Source organism: Rhinatrema bivittatum, chromosome 7 (genome assembly GCF_901001135.1).
Source record: "Rhinatrema bivittatum chromosome 7, aRhiBiv1.1, whole genome shotgun sequence".
NCBI lineage: Eukaryota > Metazoa > Chordata > Amphibia > Gymnophiona > Rhinatrematidae > Rhinatrema > Rhinatrema bivittatum.
Genome location: NC_042621.1, coordinates 269,486,371 through 269,508,683, shown reverse-complemented (window position 1 = coordinate 269,508,683; position 22,313 = coordinate 269,486,371).

The window sequence follows — 22,313 nt, the reverse complement described above, 5'->3', positions numbered from 1 at the left end:
CCAGATATCCATAGGTGTCAGAAAAATATAATCATTACAGTTCCATCTGTGAACACAAATCCTGTGCAGTTAAAAGCGTAGTACTGGTAGTTAAAGCAAGGGAAATTATTTAGATTCCCCCCACATATCTGATGGAAATGATAGAAGGATATCGCCCCCAATCCCTAAAAACAATCCAGACAAAGAAGACCAGAGAAGCAGCACCAGATCCACGGAATGCACCTCCCCTCTGCCTGCACGAAATGAGCAACTGCTTAGACTTCTGATGTCAACTAAAAACACGGCCCTTCATCCAACGGGCTGACAGCCCTCTGTAAGTCATCTGCCTATACGGCAACAACTAATCAAAAAAAACTGTAATACTCAGAAACCAAGAAACAGACCAATGTGAAGACCTTGATTCTACACACTACACTGCAGTTCAACTTTACCTGCTTGTGTCAGTAATGCCACGCCTCTTATATATTAACCCCCTAACTCTTGTCCTAATCTACTTTACTATAAGGCAGTGGTTCTCAACCCTGTCCTGGGGACCCCCCGCCCAGCCAGTCGGGTTTTCAGGATATCCACAATGAATATGCATGAGAGAAAATGTTGAGATTACTTACCTGATAATCTCCTTTTCCTTAGTGTAGACAGATGGACTCAGAACGAATGGGATAGTATAGAATGTTCTATGTAAGGGCATTCCCAACTAGTTATAAGTTATATGTAAACCGATACGATGTGCAAACGGTTGTCGGTATATAAAATTCTCTAAATAAATAAATAAATAAATAGTATCCGCGTGCTAGCAGTTGGAGACGGATCTGACGTCAGCACGGGGGTATATATATCCCCACAGGAAGCGTAGCAACTTAGTAATCTTCCTTGCAAAAGCTGTTATGGATGTGTGTACTGACGCTCAGTGAAAAGTGAAACAGGATTCCCCTGACCGATTGACAGTAGCTGGAGACCGCCAGCATTCCCAACCGGAAAGCGTTAACACCTGGTATAGTGTACGCTCTTATGTAAACAAATGACATGGTTTACCTTGAATCGGTGAAACCCATGTACACAGGCAGCTGGGCGGGATGCTGAGTCCATCTGTCTACACTAAGGAAAAGGAGATTATCAGATAAGTAATCTCAACATTTCCTGGCGTGTAGCCAGATGGACTCAGAATGAATGGGATGTACAAAAGCTTTACTCCCAGCTTGGGCGGGAGGCTGCCTGAGGGCCATGTAAGACTGCCCTCGCAAATGCTGAGTCCTCCCTAGCCTGGACATCCAGACGGTAGAACCTGGAGAAGGTATGGAGGGAGGACCACGTCGCCGCTTTACAGATTTCTGCAGGCGACAGCATCCTGAATTCCACCCAGGATGCCGCTTGTGCTCTGGTAGAATGAGCCTTGACTTGTAGAGGCGGAGACTTCCCAGCCTTCACGTAAGCTGCTCTGATAACTTCTTTAATCCAGCGGGTGATGGTGGGCCGCGAGGCCGCTTCACCTTGCTTCTTCCCGCTGTGCAGGACGAACAGATGGTCCGTCTGTCGTAGATCTTGTGTCACTTCCAGATATCTGGACAGCAATCTGCCAATGTCGAGATGGCGTAATAAATGCCCTTCTTCAGATTTCTTCAAACCCGCCGTGGTAGGCAAGGATATGGTTTGGTTAAGATGAAACTGTGAAACCACTTTCGGTAGAAAGGAGGGAACAGTGCGAAGATGGATAGCCTCCTGAGTGATTCTGAGAAATGGATCACGGCAGGACAGTGCTTGTAGCTCTGAGATGCGGCGGGCTGAACATACAGCCAGCAAGAACACCATCTTCAAGGTTAGAGACTGGAGAGACAGGCCCCGAAGGGGTCTGAAGGTGGATCCCGCGACGAAATCCAAAACAAGGTTAAGGTTCCATAAGGGCACTGGCCACTTCAGTGGCGGACGAATATGCTTGACTCCTTGCAGGAAGCGAGAAACATCTGGATGCTTGGCGATGGTCTTGCCATCCCTCCTGGGACCATAGCAAGACAGCGCAGCCACCTGAACCTTGATGGAGCTGAGGGAGAGACCCTTCTGAAGTCCATCCTGCAGGAAATCCAACACAACAGGGATTGTGGTCGCATGTGGATTAGTGCCATGAGTGTCGCACCATGCTTCAAATACTCTCCAGATCCTTACGTAGGTGAGGGATGTGGAAAACTTGCAAGCTCGAAGGAGTGTATCTATCACGGGCTCCGAGTAACCTCTTTTCTTCAGTCTAACCCTCTCAATGGCCAGACCGTAAGAGAGAATTGAGCTGGATCCTCGTGGAGGATGGGACCTTGATGTAGAAGGTCCCGGAGAGGAGGCAGGGGAAGAGGCTCCCCTGCCAGTAGTCTTCTCATGTCTGCGTACCAGGGTCTTCTTGGCCAATCTGGTGCCACTAAAAGAACTAGGCCCCGGTGATTCTGAATCTTGTGGATGATGGCGCCCAGCAGAGGCCACGGAGGAAAGGCATATAACAGAGTCCCTGGAGGCCACGGCTGGACCAGGGCATCGATTCCGTGGGAGAACGGGTCGCGCTTGCGGCTGAAGTATCTGGGTACTTGAGCATTGGACCTGTCCACCAGTAAATCCATGTCCGGAATCCCCCAGTGATCCACAATCTTCTGGAAGGCTGTGGGTGACAGCTGCCACTCTCCTGGATTTAGACGTTCTCTGCTGAGGAAGTCTGCCGTGGTGTTGTCCTTCCCGGCAATGTGGACGGCAGAGATGTCCTGAAGATTCGCCTCTGCCCAAACCATCAGTGGGGCGATCTCCAGAGATACTTGTCGGCTTCTGGTTCCGCCCTGACGGTTGATGTATGCCACCATGGTGGCGTTGTCCGACATCACTCTGACTGCTCTGTTCTTCAGTTTGTGAGCAAATCGAAGGCATGCCAATCGGACTGCCCGAGCCTCTAGACGGTTGATGTTTCACGCTGACTCTTCTCCGCACCACCGCCCTTGTGCAGCGAGTCCTTCGCAGTGTGCTCCCCAGCCGCTCAGGCTGGCATCTGTGGTGAGCAGAGTCCACGTGGGAGAGGACATCCTCGACCCCTTGCTCATGTGGTCGGACTGCAGCCACCACCGTAACTGTGTCCGGACTCTGGCAGGCAGAGGTAGGTGCGTGGAATAGTTCCGTAGACGAGGGCTCCAACAAAAGAGCAGGGAGTGTTGTAGAGGTCTCATATGGGCCCTTGCCCAAGGTACCACTTCCAGGGTGGATGCCATGAGACCAAGAACCTGCAGATAGTCCCAAGCTATGGGCCGACTGGCTCCCATCAAGTACTGGATACGCGTCTGAAGTTTCAACCTTCTCTTGGTAGTGAGACTGACTGTGTCTGCCTGCGTGTCGAACTGTACTCCCAGGTATTCCAGTGACTGGGAAGGCTGTAGGCAACTCTTGCTGAGGTTGATTTTCCAGCCCAAGCTTTCCAGAAGGGTGATCACCCTGTCGGTTGTCCGATGACTCTCTTCTCGTGATTTCGCCCTGATCAGCCAATCGTCTAGGTAGGGATGGACCAGAATGCCTTCCCGCCTGAGGGCCGCTGCTACCACGACAACCACCTTGGTGAAGGTCTGCGGTGACGTGGCCAATCCGAAGGGCAGAGCCCGAAATTGAAAGTGTCGACCCAGAACCTTGAAGCGTAGGTAGCGCTGATGATCCGGATGGATCGGGATGTGCAGGTATGCCTCTGATAGGTCTAATGCCGTGAGGAATTCTCCTGGCTGTACTGCGGCCTTGACGGAGCGCAGTCTCCATGCGAAACCTCGGGACCCGTAAGTATCGGTTGACTGACTTGAGGTCCAGTACAGGCCGAAAGGTGCCACCTTTCTTGGGTACCATGAAATAAATGGAATAGTGTCCAGAATTCACTTCCCAGGCAGGTACTGGGATGATGGCTTTCAAGGACAGGAGCCTCGCCAAGGTAGCTTCCAAGGCTGCCTTCTTGTGCATGGGACATGATTCCACAAACTTGTCCGGAGGGAGATGATGAAAGTCCAGATAATATCCCTCTCGGATAATGGCGAGGACCCACTGGTCCGACGTGATCTCGACCCATCTGGGGTAGAAGAGGGTTAACCTGCCCCCTATGGCTCCGTCCCCCAGATGAATCGGCTGATTCTCATTGGGAGGCGCGGCCGGGACCTGAGCCCGGGCCTGCTCCCCTCTTGCGCTGCTTGGTCCGAAAGGACTGATTCCTGGCCTGAGGACGTGGTGCCTGGTAGCGACTCCTGTAAGGAACAAAGCACTGTGAACTCCTGCCCCTGGAGGGCCTTGGAAAGGCACGCTGGCCCCTTCTGAACCGATCTTCCGGTAGTCGAGGTACTAGAGAAGCGCCCCATGTGCTGGCCAGTTTATCAAGGTCGCTGCCAAACAGGAAAGAGCCCTTAAAGGGCAATCTGGTGAGGCGTGTCTTTGAAGGCGCATCAGCCGACCATCTCCGGAGCCAGAGCTGCCTTCTGGCAGCTATGGAGGAAGAGATCCCCTTAGCTGTTGTCCGGACTAGGTCTGATGCAGCATCCGTGAGGAACGAGAGAGCTGACTCCATGTCAGCTGCAGGAGCGTTGTTCCTAACCTGTGACAAACAGGCATGCGTCACCACTGTGCAGCAGGTCGCAATCCGCAAAGATAGAGCTGCCACCTCAAAGGTCTGCTTCAGAATGGCGTCCAGTCGCTGGTCATGAGGCTCCTTGAGGGCCGTCCCCCCCTCGACTGGAATGGTAGTGCGCTTAACCACAGCGCTAATCAAGGCGTCCACCTGAGGGCACGCCAGCAAGTCCTGGATAGCCGGTGCCAATGGGTACATGCCCATCAGGGCCCGGCCTCCCTTGAAGGAAGCCGCTGGTGCCGCCCATTCTAAATCTATCAGTTGTTGTGCTGCTTGCAAGAATGGAAAATGGCGGGCTGTAGGACGCAGACCTTCCAGCAGGGGGTTCTGCGCAGAGGGTACCGTAGTGCTGGGACCTGTAATATCCAACTCTGCCAGACACTGAGACACCAGGTCGAAGAGATCCTCCTTGGGGAAGAACCGCCTCATGGTTCTATATGGCTCAATCCCTGGGGGAAGTTCCCCCTCGTCTGGGAGTTCGGATTCATCCGGTGAAACCTCCTCGTCTGACTGATCCGGACTGTCGAGCGGCAGAAGGACCCGCTCACGATAAGGGCGTGAGGGTCCAGGAACAGGTTCCGCAGGAGCTGCCACCGCAGCGGCAGCCGCATCAGCCGCCACCGTCGCAGCCACCGCAGGAACCGCAGCAACTGCAGGAACAACAGGAACAGCAGGAACCGCAGGGCCTGGATGAGAAGCCGTTTGCATCTGTACAAAGGCATGAATCCCCTTAAAGAGATCCACCCAGGAAATGGAAGCAGCCTCTAATCGCCGGGGTACAAGATCCCCCGGGATTCCCGAGTGGTCGAGACTGCCCACTAAATCCGGGGTAACCCCTGGGGAACTGTCGGCAAATCGTGGCTGAGACGGGTCCTGGCCCGAGGGTCCCACGGCCTCCTCACATTGGGCACATAGGGAGTCTGGCTCTTCACTGTGCGTGGCTCTAAGCTGGCATGCAGAGCAGAGGCCAAGGGCTTTAATGCCTGAGGCAGGCGGCGCCGCCACTGAAGACGCAGCGGCGTTCTGATCCATTGAAAAGTATGCGCTGAATGCGTAATATAACAGGCGCACAATAATAATAATATGCGGCAGCAATAGGCGCTTAATACAACAGGTGCACAATAATAATATGCGGCAGCAATAGGCGCTTAATATAACAGACGCACAATAATGATAATATGCGGCAGCAATATGCGCTTAATACAACAGGCACACAATAATAATATATTCTCAGCAATAGGCGGCCAGGAAAACCGCTCAATTGTATGCAATATGCACTCAGCAATATGCAGTTAGCAATACACGCTCTATGGCTTTCAATAGGCTCTCAGCAATATGCGGTCAGCAATACACGCTCTATGGCTTTCAATGTGCTCTCAGCAATAAGCGGTCAGCAATACACGCTCTATGGCTTTCAATATGCTCTCAGCAATAAGCGGTCAGCAATACACGCTCTATGGCTTTCAATATGCTCTCAGCAATAAGCGGTTAGTAATACACGCTCAAAGGCATTCAATAGGCTCACAGCAGTAAGCGGTTAGCAATACACACTTAATGGCATTCAATATGCTCTCAGCAACAGGCGGTTAGCAATACACGCTCAGTGGCATTCAATATGCTCTCAGCAATAAGGCAATATACGCACAAAGAGGAATAGAGCCGCGCCTATTACGGGCGCTCAATACCTGAACAAGGCCCACAAAATGGCGTCCTCCACGGCGTGCCACGCCGCCGATCCTCTGTTCCTCGGAGACCAGAAATAAGAGATATACGCCTTACCTGATTCGCGGCGCTTCCCGGCTGGAACCCGGGCGGTCTCCGGCTGCGGGGGGAGAGGGCAAGTACCTTCACCGCCGCGTTTGAGGATATGCACCCGCTGCCTCGTCCACGCCGGGACCGAGGCGCCTCGAAAGCCTCACCCGAACCTCGCCCGGGGGCTGTGTCCCTGCCGCGATTCGGCCACCGGACCAAGGACTTACACCTCCGGGGGATCACGGAAATCACCCCGGGAAACTCTACTGGGGGAGGGACCTTAGGGTATCACCGCAGGAGTGCGGGGCTCGATGTTGTAAAAGTTTTAGTAAGTAGAAAAAAGAAAAGAAAAAGTAGATTTGGAAAACACGCTCAGCAAGCGTGCAGGCTCTCCAAACTGCTTTGGAGACGGAAATTACTAAGTTGCTACGCTTCCTGTGGGGATATATATACCCCGTGCTAACGTCAGATCCGTCTCCAACTGCTAGCACGCAGATGCTATCCCATTCGTTCTGAGTCCATCTGGCTACACGCCAGGAAATTTGCATGTTATGAAGGCAGTGTATGCAAATTTTCTCTCATGCATATTCATTGTGGATATCCTGAAACCCCGACTGGCTGGGGGGGGGGGGGGTCCCCCAGGACAGGGTTGAGAACCACTGCTATAAGGTAACTCACTATCAACTACCTCACAGTAATGTAATATAATGTACTTCACGGTAACCTATCTCGTGGAAATGTAACCTCCAACCATGCCCTAATTTATAACCTATTACCCCCAAAATATCCCACCCTATAATATGATAAATTTCTTTTCTTTTTTTTTGAGTAATTTGTTGTAATTTTGATCTTACCCGAACCGGAGATTTTTTTGTAAGATTATTCTAATTTATAACCTTGCAATTTAAAGCAATATAATCCCCCAATCAGCCACGAATGTCAGAATAAATATATTAAATCACATTTTTTATTTATTTCCTGGATAAAGTAGTGTAGTTGCCGTGTTAGTCCACTTGAATGCACGGAAATAAGATTAACAAAGAGCGAAAAATAATATAAGGTGGTACCTTTTAATTAGAACTAACTTAATATCATTTATTTCCTGAAGAGATGTGAGTATGCAAAGAGCTTTTGGAAGCTTCTTCTGCTTGGCCACGGGATCCATTATGGATTGCAGAAAATTGTCGAATCTTACGCGGGCATCCCAGTGACACAGAGGGGCGGATTTTAAGAGCCCTGCTCGCCTAAATCCGCCCAAATCCGGGCGGATTTAGGCAAGCAGGGCCCTGCGCGCCGGTGAGCCTATTTTACATAGGCCTACCGGCGCGCGCAGAGCCCCGGGACTCGCGTAAGTCCCGGGGTTTTCGGAGGGGGGCGTGTCGGGGGCGTGTCGGGGGCGGGACCGAGCGCAGCACCGTTTTGGGGGCGTGTCGGGAGCGTTTCGGGGGTGGGTCCGTGGGGCGTGGTTACGGCCCGGGCGGTCCGGGGGCGTGGCCGTGCCCTCCGGACCCGCCCCCAGGTCGCGTCCCAGCGCGTTAGCGGCCCGCTGGCGCGCGGGGATTTACGCCTCCCAAAGGTAAGGATGGGGTTTAGACAGGGCCGGGCGGGTGGGTTAGGTAGGGGAAGAGAGGGGAAGGTGAGGGGAGGGCAAAAGAAAGTTCCCTCCGAGGCCGCTCCGATTTCGGAGCGGCCTCGGAGGGAACGGAGGTAGGCTGCGTGGCTCGGCGCGCGCCGGCTATACAGAATCCATAGCCTTGCGCGCGCCGATCCTGGATTTTAGCGGATACGCGCGGCTCAGCGCGTATCTACTAAAATCCCGCGTACTTTTGCTTGTGCCTGATGCGCCAGCAAAAGTACACCTATTCGTGCGGTCTGAAAATCTACCCCAGAATGAATATTGTATGAAGCAACGGAAGAGCAAATTCAAGGAAGAAGGACTTTTTAAAATAGGGGACCACTTTCAACCAGGACATTTGTACTTATCCCACTAACTACGTTCTGGTGGATGGTATGATACTGTATTCAAATTCCATAATGAGGCTGGGGGGGGGGGGATCCAGATGTTTTCTCCGTGTTGTGTTCTGCTTTGAAGTGTGGTTACTAAATTAAAAAATCGAAAAATAAAGGATTAAAAAAAAAATAGGGGACGAGGTTATTTAAAAAAAAAAACAAAAACAAAGTGTACACTTTTATTAAAAGAAAAAAGAATAAGCATATAACATAAAGGAAACCTAGGAGGAAGATCAAAAGAGGAATTGGTAAGTTGATGCATTGAAGAATATAGTTAGTAATGTTTCTTTAAACACCACATAAACTTAAGCACATTTTCAAATAAATTTCATTGTCTTGTCCTCCAGCCCCCTCTGCTGGTAACTTAGTGGCAGCAAAATGATTACTGTTTAATTTTAGCACTGTGCTTGTTCTTTCAGCCAAAACCCCCTCAATGTTTTTATCATTTCTTTCCTTGTTTCCTTAGCGTTCAATCAGCTTGCAGCAGAGACTAAAAAAAAAAATACAAATAAAGCCAGAGATTCAAGTTGTTCTCTTCCCAGAGACTGCATGGCTTACTTGGAGTTTAATCGGCATCCTCGCTGAGTCACTAATACCAGGGCCTATGGGCGTGTAGGTCAGGGGGTGGCCAACTCCAGTCTTCAAGAGTCAAAAAATGGGTCTGGGTTTCAGGATATCACAATGAATATACATGAGATAAGTTTGTATACAGTGGAGGCAGTGCATGCTAATCTATCTAATGTGTATTCATTATGGGCCAGATATTCATACCTAAGCACGGGCGTAGATCTGTGCGCACAAATCTACGCCCGACTTTATAACATGCGCGCGCAGCTGTGTGCATGTTTTAAAATCCAGGGTTGGTGCGCGCAAGAGGGTGCACAATTGTGCAACTTGTGCGTGCCGAGCCTCACAGCCTTCCTCCGTTACTCGGAGCCTTCCTCCATTACTTCCTCCATTACTCGGAGCCTTCCTCCGTTACCCGGAGTGGCCTCGGAAGGAACTTTCCTTCCGCCCGCCCACCCCCCCCCATCTTCCCCTCCCTTCCCCTACCTAACCTGCCCCCCAGCCCTACCTAAACCCCCCCTTATCTTTGTCCTATAAGTTGCGCCTGCCTCTCGGCAGGTGTAGATTGCGCACGCCGGCCAACGGCCGGCCCGTGATCCCGGGCACAGCAGCAAATGGCCGCTGTGCCTGGAGCCTCCAGCCCCGCCCTGCCCCCGGACCGCCCCACCCACGCCCCACCCCTTTTTCAAAGGCCCGGGACATACGCGCATCCCGGGGCTTGCACGTATTGCCGAGCCTATGCAAAATAGGCTTGGTGCGTGCAGGAGCAGGTTCTCGGGGTTATGCGCGTAACCCTTTGAAAATTCGCCCCTATGGCTATCCTGATAATTAGGCTTGTTTTTGACTTTTAAAGGCTGGAGTTGGACACCCCTGATTATAGGGAAATTTTAAAAGGATCTAGCTAGCTAAGGATTTATATGTTAATCAGTTGTTGGAACAACACTGTTCAATCACTGTACAATGATAAATTTATATCAACTCATCAAATTTTTCTTATCATTAAAAAATATTTTTGAATTTTTAAAATTTTTGAAAGCCTACACGTATGTGGTATGTGTTCTTTCTAGGTACATTATTTCACAGAAAAACATTTTTTGAACCTTATTTTACAGAGGAGGGTGTGTTTGTAGAGAGCTGTCAAACCAGGGATTATTACAGCGCAGCGAAATATCAGTGAACAGGTGGGCTGACAAGTGAGGGCAGCACATTCACGTATTGGTCCTTTAAATTGTAAAGCCCTCGGATTGGTAAATTCAACACATAGAATTTACTTATATAGGGGATAGGTCCACTTACTGGGTCAGCTGACATTCTGGAGTTGCTTTGAACAATGGAGAGTTGAAAATACAAGACCTAAAGAATATCGGAGGAAATATTGGAGAGATTTGTACCAGGATACGGTTTTTCAACGCAGAACAGTGTGGTAACTACCCATCTGTTGCAGTTTTGTTTTCACAGAGTACAATCCCCTGAGGAAAGATGGTTAGTCTGAAACATGTACATGTCGGGACCTTAATAAATGTTTCAACCAGGAAACCTGCTTCCTGGTTTCCTGGTTCAACCAGGAGCCTGCTTCAGAGGTATCGCCTGAAATTGGAATCAGGGGAATGTAAGTATTAATAGATTAAGCAGGCTAAGGTTTATGGCATGTGTGAAACCACCATGATACAGAACTTTCTGGAGCTTAGTGGCCCGTATGTTAAAGACAGAAATTGTTGTTATTTTCTAAATGCTATAACCTGCCAAATCTGACAAATAAAAGTCTATTTCTGAGTAGAATACACATTGTCTTTTCCTGACTTAAGATCGCAAGTAAGGTGGGAGGGCAGCTGGCAGTGTCCTGTAGCAGAGAGAACCCTGCACTCCTAAACTTGCTTACAGTCGTACCTTTTTTGCTTCATCACTGGGTGCCTTAGTAAAAATTGTCTCCTAAAAGTGTGCTAAAAATTACTTTAATGCAAATGTAATAATAATACATGAACAGGCTAATTTTAAAACGAGCATGTGTGCGCTCATACACGCGTGTAGCAGTGCTCAAACGCAATTATGCTGGAATTTTATATCATGCATACATTTGCACACTTCTGAATTAAAATATGCCTACTGCACATAAGTATGATCCCAATTTTAAGATGCTACTCAAGCAAACCTACTTTGCGCATCTCCCATAGGACTTTTCCAGCTTTAGCATGCATATGTAAGCAGATTTTAAAACATGCTCGAGCGAGAGACATTGCCAGTTTTTTCAGTTAGTTCACCAGTTTTCCCAGACCCCTCTGGTTCTTCATCCTGCATATCCCCCAGTTGACCCAGACCCCTCACCCTGTCCTATAAGGCCTAAAACGCGAGATCTGCAGATCTGATCCTCATCAGGAGCAGCCGTAAAGTTTCACAGATTGCCGCTGAGAGCTGCAGCCTCCAATTTTAAAATACGGAATTCCTTGCCCTGGATCACCCATGCCACGTCCCTTTTTCGCCCCCTTATTTTTGGCGCACGGACGGGTATATGCGCACATAAATTGCGGCTTTTAAAATCCATGTTGCTCTGTATGACCCACATACGTGCATATGTGGGCATTTTTGCACGATCAATGCTTTTAAAATCGACCTCTTAGTGCACATATGCTATGAGAAATGCACTATGAAAAGCACACTAGACACAGTGTTAGTGTACTATGTGCACAACACTTATACATGGGCTAGAAGAGTTTCCCCTGTACTAACCGGCCCAAAGGGTTGGTTAACTTGAGAGGTGGGGGCTCCCCCGATCCAACATATTCAGTATAAAAGTTATCCTCCCACTTCCTTCCATCCTACTAGCCTGGCATCCAGTACCGAGTTTAATCTCCTAGCGGCACCTCAGTGATTCAAAGTTTGAGGCACCAAATCAGCACTATATGCCAGGCCAGCAGAAGGTAAGAAAGTGTCCTCACGCAGGCTGAGCGAAGCCCTTTTATGGAGGTGGAAGGGAGGCTCCGGTAGTGGGGGGTTACTTTTATGTTGGGTCAGGGTCTGGAAGGGAGCTTCAGGAAGCTGCTTTTCTGGATTGGGAATTAGAAGACGGAGTCGGGTGGAGGGATAATTTAAATTTTTGGAATTGGGGTGGGAGAGGGGATCAGGAGTGGGGCAGTTGTTTTTTATACTAGATCAGGGATAGGAGGGGGTATCAGGGTAGTGGGGTAGTGGGGTGACTTTAGTGGGATGCACTATGTTATTGGGGGGGAAGGCAGAACAGCGTCCCCTCAGTGATCAACTGCTAGTGCACCAAATCAGCATGGTAATGCATAGGCAGGGTAATTTTCAAAGGGACTTCAGGCAAAAAGTGGTTTTTATGCACAGAAATGGCCTTTTACAAAATTGCTCCCCCAATATGTGGGTGAACTTATGCACATATGTCATGTTCACAGACAGGGCCGATGCAAGGGTATTAGGCACCCTAGACAAAACTTACAGCCTGCCGCCTCCCTCCCCATCATATCCTCCCAACACACAATTTAAAATTATGCACTTATAATAATAGATTATATTGAACAAGATCATTCAAAGTACAATCTTCTGAGGTAAAAAATATCACTTACAGCATGTATATTATATTTACATGCACTGCTGTAGTGCCAAGCAGAAACCCCTGCGAAAAAGTAAAAAGGACCCTTGGAATTGGTATTAGGCCAATTGTAACATGTGTTGGGTGTGGGCTTGGCCCTCAGAAAGCCATGAGTAAACTGAATTACACTTTCAATAAAGTAAATCTCCTATACCAAAGCAGCAATATCTACCAGCACTCACACACTGACAATACTCCTTATATCAAGGCAACACTGCAATTATTACACCAGGCCCTAAAAGGCCAATACACACACTATTAGGAAAATAGAAAAAGCCAAGCTGCTATAGATCCCTACACACTAGCAGAATACACCACCTCGATCACACATGCAAAACACAAACAGACCCTCACCAAATACAGAATAAAGTAGAAATATAAATGTGCAGACAAAAACTGAACTAGAAACTGCAACAAGCTAGACTGTATGTCTGCGGTGTAATAATGGAAAAACAGAAACATTAAAATTCCTCATAAAATATCAAGCAATAAAATGAGAAAAAATACATCATCAACAAAATTAAAACCATACTAATAAAAAGAAAAATATTTCAAACAGCTCATGAATAGCATAATATCCAATAATTTAAAACTCTTACAAATTTTCCAAAGACCAAAAAAATAGTTCAAAACAGCAGATCCAAATGCCACCCAATACTTAAAACTAATAAAGATAAAAATTCCCTGCTGTCCATACCTGGAATTTTTTTCCTTTCTTTCTATTTAACATGTTCAGTCACAGGAACATGCTCTCACACTCACACTGTTCTCTCACACATGCATACATGCTCTCTCTCTCTCACACATTCATACTTGCTCTCTCACACACAAACACATAAACACACACACACACACACAGACACATGCTCACACACAGACATATGCTCTCACACAGACATATGCTCTCACACATACACACATATACGCTGTCGTACATACACTCTTGCACACATGCATACGTGCTCTCCCACACATATATATACGCACATGCACACACACACACTGAGTCATGCTCTCACTCACTCACACAGACATGCTCTCTCTCTCTCACATTCATACATGCTCTCTCACACACAAACACATAAACACACATAAACACACACACACACATTCTCACACACAGACATATGTTCTCACACATACACACATACACGCTGTCGTACATACACTCTCGCACACATGCATACATGCTCTCCCACACATATATACACGCACATGCACACACACACACACACACACTGAGTCATGCTCTCACTCACTCACACAGACATGCTCTCTCTCACACATTCATACATGCTCTCTCACACAGAAACACAAAAACACATATAAACACACACACACACATTCTCACACACAGACATATGCTCTCACACATACACGTTGTCATACATACACTCTCGCACACATGCTCTCCCACACATATATACACGCATGTGCACACACACACACACACACACACACAGATACACACACTGAGTCATGCTCTCTCTCAAACACACACAGTCATGTTCTCTTTCACTCATTTCCTCCCCTCCCCCTCAGAAGTATAAAGCCAGCAGCAACAGCAGCTTCTTCCTTCAACCCCCACGGCTGACAGAACTCTCCCTCTTTCTTCAGACCTGGGGGCTGAAACTGCTCTGCTTCCCGTGTCTATGGCCCATGACCTTGCTACTCCTCCTGCTCCTATAGGACCCTGCTCCTCTTCCTACTGCTGACCACAGACCGGGGGCAATGCTGCCATTTCCTGGGGCGAGAAGAGGCCACACCGAGGCACCTTCTCCTTCTCTTAATCATCGTGTAGGCCCAGGGATGATACTATCTCTTCATGTGGCGGGGGACACACTGTTCTTCCTCCTGCTTCTGGCAGCATGGCCTCTCCTTCTTTCCACCTGTGTGGACCCACTTCCTCTTCTAGGCCGCAAGAGCGAAAAGAAGGCGAATTCAAGTTGTCAGCACCCCCAGACTAGTGGTACTCTAAGCGGCTGTCTAGTTCGCCTAGTGCTTCCACTGGCCCTATTCACGCATGTTTACCCAGACTGAGTGGAGGCATTCCTGGATGTGGAGCTGGGGAGTAATTTGGACTTACACACAAACCTTTGAATTTTTAAAAAATATGCATATGCATTTTCATGAACTAAATCTGTGCAGATATTTTAGCAGCTGTTAACTTGTACAGACAGATTTGGTGAGATAATTTGTAAATGGGACTTATTCACAGAAGTCCGATTTGAAAATTGGTGCAAATTATGTGCGAATTTGTCAACGTTTTTATTCACGATATCAAAATGTGCTGTTGGTGTCATGTCTGAAGTCAGGGTGAGGTGGCCACAGCATGAATGTTTGGTTTTTTTTTTTTGGGGGGGGGGGGGGGGGACACGTTTTTGCAGTTCTAAGTCTGCCGACTGAGGTGGCCGCCTCACCCTGCCTATTATGCCTTTATTTCAACAAAAGAGATCTACACCAAGTGTATGTCTACTACACAAAAAAAACCCCACCTGGCATGTATGTTTATTTGAGGTATTTTCTGTTGCCTTACTCAAAATTTGTATTCTTAAGCCGGAAATTACCCCGGAAAATTTAATAGGAGGACGGGGGATGGTTTCATATATTTGTTAATAGGCAACCCCCTCGGTGCCTTGCTGTTTAATCATTAACACACCCTCCAACCTCCGTTATTTTTATTCCAAATATATATTTTAAAAAACTTTCAGAGATAGGCTACAGAGAATCCCCTCTTTTTCTTTTTTTCTTTTGAACTTCAAAGTTTGAAGAGGGGATTCTCTGTAGCCTATCTCTGAAAGTTTTTTAAAATATATATTTGGAATAAAAATAACGGAGATTGGAGGGTGTGTTAATGATTAAACAGCAAGGCAGCGAGGGGGTTGCCTATTAACAAATATATGAAACCATCCCCCGTCCTCCTATTAAATTTTCCGGGGTAATTTCCGGCTTAAGAATACAAATTTTGAGTAAGGCAACAGAAAATACCTCAAATAAACATACGTGCCAGGTGGGGGTTTTTTGTGTAATATTATGCCTTGGCATGACATCACAATGGGACCTTTGTACAAAAAGCATGTTAAAATTAAAGCTCACACTAACCCCCTTTAGTGTGCACATCAATTAATGTTCTATGTACTGAAGCCCATGAAAATGGATACCGTTTAGCTTAAATGCAGGTCTTTCAAACTTTACCATATTGAACATGGAAAATATGATTTATAAGTGAGTAAATTGAAAATATAATGTGCTCGCATATGCTAAACAGACACATAGTATGCTATTTATTTATGTTCCACTTTTTGGCATTTCGAAGCGGATTACATTCAGGTACTAAAGGTATTTCCCTGTCCGCAAAGGGCTCACAATCTAACTGGGTGATGCATCAAGCCATGCAGGGCGTTAACATACTTTATTTAGCACATAGCACAAGATAGAGCACTATCGCAGTGATATCGCGTGATATATGCAATAATTTGCATTCGACGAAGGTCATTAATAGGCAATTCTATGTTAATATTTTATCGTGGTTGACCAAGAAAGTGGTCAGCGGCGATAAAATAACACTTTCTGGGATTTCGATAAATGTAACGTGGGAACCCCGAGACTCTAGCACGGGTCTCCAGGCTCCTACATTACATTTAAAGGGCCAGGCAAAGGTTAAAAGAATTGCTGTGGCCCCGACTCCTCAATGTTAAAAAAAAGTGTCCCATTCATGTGCAGCAACGGCCTCCCCCCACCCCCCCAAAGGTTATAAATAAATACATAGTGGTTCAAAGTGACCCCCCCAATCCCAAAATTAAAGTTGTTGGGGTATTACTTCCACATGTAAAAATGTTATTACTAATGTAAATACCTATACCTAATGTTATTCTCTTTCTTTTCTTCTCTCCTCCCAGTTCTATTACCTTGTTATTTGTAACTGCTTCCTTCTACACAAATAGGTTATTGAATTGTTTACTGTACACCCCTGTTATATGTAAACCGGCATGATGTGTTTGCAACATGAATGCCGGTATATAAAAATTTTAAATAAATAAATAATAAATATTGTGCCACCCCTGGACGCCCCCTCCCCCCCAAAAGGTATAAAAATAATCATTGCGGTTCAGTGGAGGTACCCCCCCCCCCTCACCCCAAATGAATCAAAAAAGGTCAAGGTGGGCCCACCCCATACACTCCTAGGCCACCCCCCACCCCCTCCCGCACTCCCCAAAACTTAAAACCTGGGAGCAGATCCCACGATGGAGCCCCTATCACCGTCCTGCTCAACGCCCTTTCTCAAAATGGTGCAGACCTTCTCACTGAATTGAACTGCGTCAGGCCTTGGGGCGAGGGGAGGGGGTGCGTTCTCTACCCTCGCCTCAAGCAGCAGACTGCCTTGAAGCACGAACCCCCGTGCAAGCTTTTACAAGTGAAACAAATACACAAGGGTGTTTCGTGATCACTCACTGTGCTGGCTAATGAGGATCAAAGCACCATAGCTGAGGCCCTCATTCCCACAGGGAGGAGACTGCTGTAATCCACGTCAGTCTACGTCTGTCATCCCTCAATACCAAATGTCTGTCAGGTAGAGATGGAGGGCTCAAAAGTAAAAACAAAGTGATCACATCCTTTTATATTTCAAATATCCATGTAATAGGCACCAAGACTCCATGACCCCTCCTCAGGCAGTTCAGCCTTGGGGCGGATTTTAAATGCCTTCCGCGCGCAGGGCCCTCCCGCGCCGGCGCGCCTATTTTGCATAGGCCGTCGGCGCGCACAGAGCCCCGGGACACACGTAAGTCCCGGGGCTTCGCAAAAGGGGCGGGGAGGGGGCGTGTCAGGGGCGTTTCCGAAATGACGCGGCGTTTCGGGGGCGTGATGCGGCGTTTAGAGGGCAGGCCGGGGGCATGGTCGAGGCCTCCGGACCAGCCCCCAGGTCGGGTGATGGCGCGCCACCAGCCCACTGGCGCGCGCAGATTTACATCTGCTTTTAGCAGGCGTAAATCGTGCAACAGAGGTAAGGGGGGGTTTAGATAGGGCCAGGGGGGTGGGTTAGGTAGGGGAAGGGAGGGGAAGGTGGGGGGGAGGGCGGAGGGAACAGGCAGCGCGCGCTGGGCTCGGCGCACGCAGGTTGCACAAATGTGCACCCTCTTGCGCGCGCCGACCCCAGATTTTATAAGATACATGCGTATCTTATAAAATCCAGCGTACTTTTGTTCGCGCCTGGTGCGCGAACAAAAGTACGCGATCGCGCAAATTTTTTTAATCTACCCCTTAATGTATTATTGCCCCAGGGATTTCCCAGGGATTTCCCTTCGGATAGCATCACCTGTAGAAAGAACCCGTAAGGTCTCAAAAACACATGCACATCATCTCTGGATGATTCTTATATTGGTCCAAAAAGAGGTATCACAACCCAGGAAGAAGTCAGGCTCATCTAGGACTAATATGGCTGCTAGAAATCTGTCCTCCAAAGCAATAAAAAGCCGCTTGTGTATATGCAGCAGGGGGAGCTCTAGTAGTATGGAATGACTGAGTTCTGTGCTAGACACTCTTTTGGCTCTTGCTCCTCTCTTTTATCGCTTCTGGCTGTGTAGATCCCACCTCGGAGAGAGCTGGCATACATAATATGAGTTGGCCAGCATAAAGCGGTGTCTCCCTTAACTTTTGTAAAGTGCTCCTGCCCTTTTAGTTGCTCTGAGTGCCCTCAGTGTGACAGAGGTCTCATCAGACTCTGGCCTTTTTTTTTTTTAATTGTGTGATTTTGTTTTTTTCTCATGAATTAAAACATATTAAAAAATCTACGAAATAACATTCATGGGGAAAAAACTTCCCGAAAACGAAAATGAATTTTTTTCTCCTGCAAATCCCTATGTGGTGGGGTGGGTTATTTTTTGCCACGGTCCCAAAATAAGGGGAGCCATCAGCAAAAATCAATCAGAGGCCTTCAGCAGGAGGTCTGCTGGCTGCTTCGCAAGGCAAAGGGAGCAGCTGGGTGGTGTATGGGAAAGCCTTGGGAGCATTTCCTGCCACTATAGTGATGAGGGGAGGGGCAGGGAGCTGTCCCATAGAGATCAGCAATGCCACGGGAAAGAAAAAAAACCAAAAATGCAGGCCTATAGAATCACGCTGCAGCTGTGGAGATAAATAAAAGTGAAGCCTGGGCCCATGGAACCACGGCTACAGCCGTGGGAAAAGACAAAAAAAAACCCCAGAAATGAGGGAAGAGCTTCACTGGAGGCTCCTTTTCAGCCAGAATAGCTGCTGTGGGACCTGTAGTTAATCGCAGCAGCTCCGTAGACATTGGGCCACTGCAAGCAACACCAGTCAAATGACTGGCCTGACCGAACCACGGAGGCAAGCCAGAAGCTTTGAAAGGCCTATTCGCCCCTGACCCCAAGAGAGGGTCCAGAGAAGCATTGTAGTGAAGAATTTAAGGGTGGCAGTTCCTGGAAATCCAGAAGAGAGATGAAGGCTGTGAAGATTTTGGTGGACCCCAGTGTACTGGGAGGTACTAGGGGAAAGGGCATCCTGCCTGGAAAAGTTCACCAAAATCAGAGATTGATCCTGCCACAAGCAGCCTGAGACTCCACATCAGAGAAAGAGAGAGAGAGAGTGAGAGAGAGAGAAAAGAGCATTGAAGGAGAAGATTAAAGCCACGATACATGTGGAGACCCAGGGTAGAGAAGGTAGCTACCCTGAAGAGTTGAGGTGTTCTTGGAAGTGAAGAGAGACTGTGATCAACCTTTGTGATCTTTTTCTGGATTGAGTTGCAGTTTTAGTGCACTAACTCAAGTGTACTGTTTTGGACTTTGTGTTTTGCCGCCAGTTTCATTTAGTATAGACTTTATTTGGAACAACAGAGCTGGAGTGAAGAGTGGTTTTTGGTGTACTTGACTGGTGTGCAAGAGTCACATAATTCGGAAGTGTTAATAATAGTCCTTCTCAATGGTTTTGAACGCGAAATGGAGATTGACTCTATGCCTCGAGAGTCAGTTATAAGTGAAGATACTCAGAGTTATTTCCTACTCACAGGACTCCCAAGTAGTCCTACAGTACAAATCCCTTGATTACAATGGACAGAAAGGTTGAGTTCTCAGGAAGATGTGTTGTAAGGGCTTGCTACGGCTTTTTCAGGGGATGTTGCCACTCATAGCAAGGTAAATGCGAGAACCTCTTAGGAAGAAACAGATTTGCACCTTTAAGAATCAGTATCCAAAGGGTCCATATCATCACTGATGGGCATCTCAAGGAAATCATGGATGAATTCCCTCGGGTGTTCTTGGAGGAGCCAGGAACTAAAAAGGGACCAGCATTGTCATTCCTCCTGGAACCAGCCATAGCACCTATTCACCTGAAGGCCAGGAATGTGCTTTTTGCATTATGCCCTAATATTGCGGCAGAGTTTGAGCACCTCATAGCACAAGGTATCCTAGAGTCAGTTATACATACAAACTGGGTCACACCCTTTCTACCAGTGCTAAAGCAAAATGGAGATGTGTGGATCGGTGAAGATTGTCAGTGCACTGTTAACAAGACACCCTGTGTCTGCTGTTAAGCAGCTCCTTGCTGCTGCGCTGAATATCTTTACTAAACTTTACCATCCAACTGATTGCGGGTGAAGAAGCTGCAGATGCTCAACCACTTACTCATTGAGGAGCTTTCTGGGTTAAATGTCTCCAATTCAGAATTTCTGTCACACCAGGCATCTTGCAATGCTTTATAAAAAATACTGTTGGCTGGAATTCCGGGACTTGCATCTTATTTTGATGATTCTTGGACATGTGTGCATCAGAGGATGAACTCTCTGGGTGACTTAGGGAAATCCTACACTGATTTGAGAAGTTAGGAATTCGAGTGAAGAAAAATATATGTGAAATTGGGATTACCAGTATCACATTTTTGGGCGACAGGAGTCCATCAATGGAAGACAAGGTAAAGCAATCCATGATGACTCTGAGCTGACTTCTAAAGATGAGCTGAGTTCTTTTTTTGAGAATGCTCAACTTCTACAAAAGACAACTCCCTTTGAGCAGCTACACAGCATTCTTCATAAATGGGTGCCATGGAAGTGGACCTGCCAACATGTAGACACTTTCCGGAACCGAGGTGATGTGTCTTACGTACTGCGGTATATAAAAAAACTATAAATTAATTAATTAATTAATTAATTAAAAAACTCCTGACATCTCTCTGCTCATTCACTGTAATGAATTGGGTCACCTGCAATGCCATATCATATGGTGCTGGGGCTGTGCTGAGCCATGCTTTGCAAGATGGCACAGAGGTACCAATTTCCTGCTATTCTTAAACCTTGTTACATTCTGAATGGAATTATGCTCAGATTGATAGAAAGGCACTCGCTTTGATAGCTGGAGTTAAAAAGTTCCACAACTATCAGGCCGATACAGTACAGTGCACTCCGGTGGAGCGCACTTTTAACCCACGTTTGGACGCGCGTTTTCGACACGCTAGCTTTACCCCTTATTCAGTAAGGGGTAATAGCGTGTCGAAAGCGCGCGTCCAACCCCCCCGAAACTAATAGCACCCGCAACATGCAAATGCATGTTGATGGCCCTATTAGTTATTCCCACGCAATTCAGTAAGTAAAATGTGCAGCCAAGCCGCACATTTTACTTTCAGAAATTAGCGCCTATCCAAAGGCATTCGCCCACTCTCCCGCGAGCTTTACTGTATTGGCCTGTATGTGTATAGCCGGATTTTTGAAATATGCACTGACCACAAGCCCCTGTTGGGCATATTCTCCAAAGACAAGCCTAAACCCTTCAGGACTGGTGTGACCTATTAGGCGAACCAGGCAGTCGCCTATGGGGCCAACCATTAGGGGGCACCAAAGAGCAGCCATGTGGTGCCATGAGCGGAGCCTATCCCGCTCACGGCAAAGAGGAGTAGAGATTTGATAGCTTCAAATGAAGTAGGAGACCAGGGTGCAGAGCAACCGGGGGGGCAGGCGCAAGGCAGAAGGTGCCTAGGGCACCTAATATCCTTGCATCGGCCCTGCACCCCTTATTGTATTGCCACAGATGCCACATTGAAGTATCATACTGAGTGCCTATGACTATACATTGGTTCACAAGTCTGACAAAGCAATTACCCATGCTGATGCCTTGAATTGTCTGCCATTATGGATCCTAGATTTTGTTGTTCCACTTCTGGCCTAAGTTTTGATGCTAGAAACTTTTCCTGGTGCTGCCCTTAAAGCTGCCCAGATTCCTAGCCTGACTGCAAAGGACGCTGTCTAACCTGTATCTTGGACTGGGTATGGAGGGGGCAGTAAAGTGGTAAATTGTCTGAGATCAGACTATTTCCAAGCAGGCAGCATGAACTATCAGCCCATAAGGGACATCTTCTTTGGGAAAACCGTGTTGTTATTCCGAGAAAAGGTATTCAGGTTATTCTAGCCATGTTACATGCTCCACATCCCGGAGTTGTGCATATGAAGGGATTAGTCAGGAGCTGGGAGAGATGATAGACGTTTATAAAATCATGAGTGAGGTGGAATGAGTAAATAAAAGATGGTTATTTACCCTTTCAAATAAAACTGAAACAAGGGGATACTCCATGAAACTGACAACTGGCAGATTTAAAACAAATTGTAGAAAGTACTTTTTCACTCAATGCACAATCGAGTTATGGAATCTGTTGCCAGAGGACGTGGTCAAGGTGACTAGAATAGCTGGTTTAAGAAGAGGTTTGGACAAGTTCCTGGAGAAGAAGTCCATAAAATATTATTAGCCAGACAGGCCTAGAGAAAGCCATTGC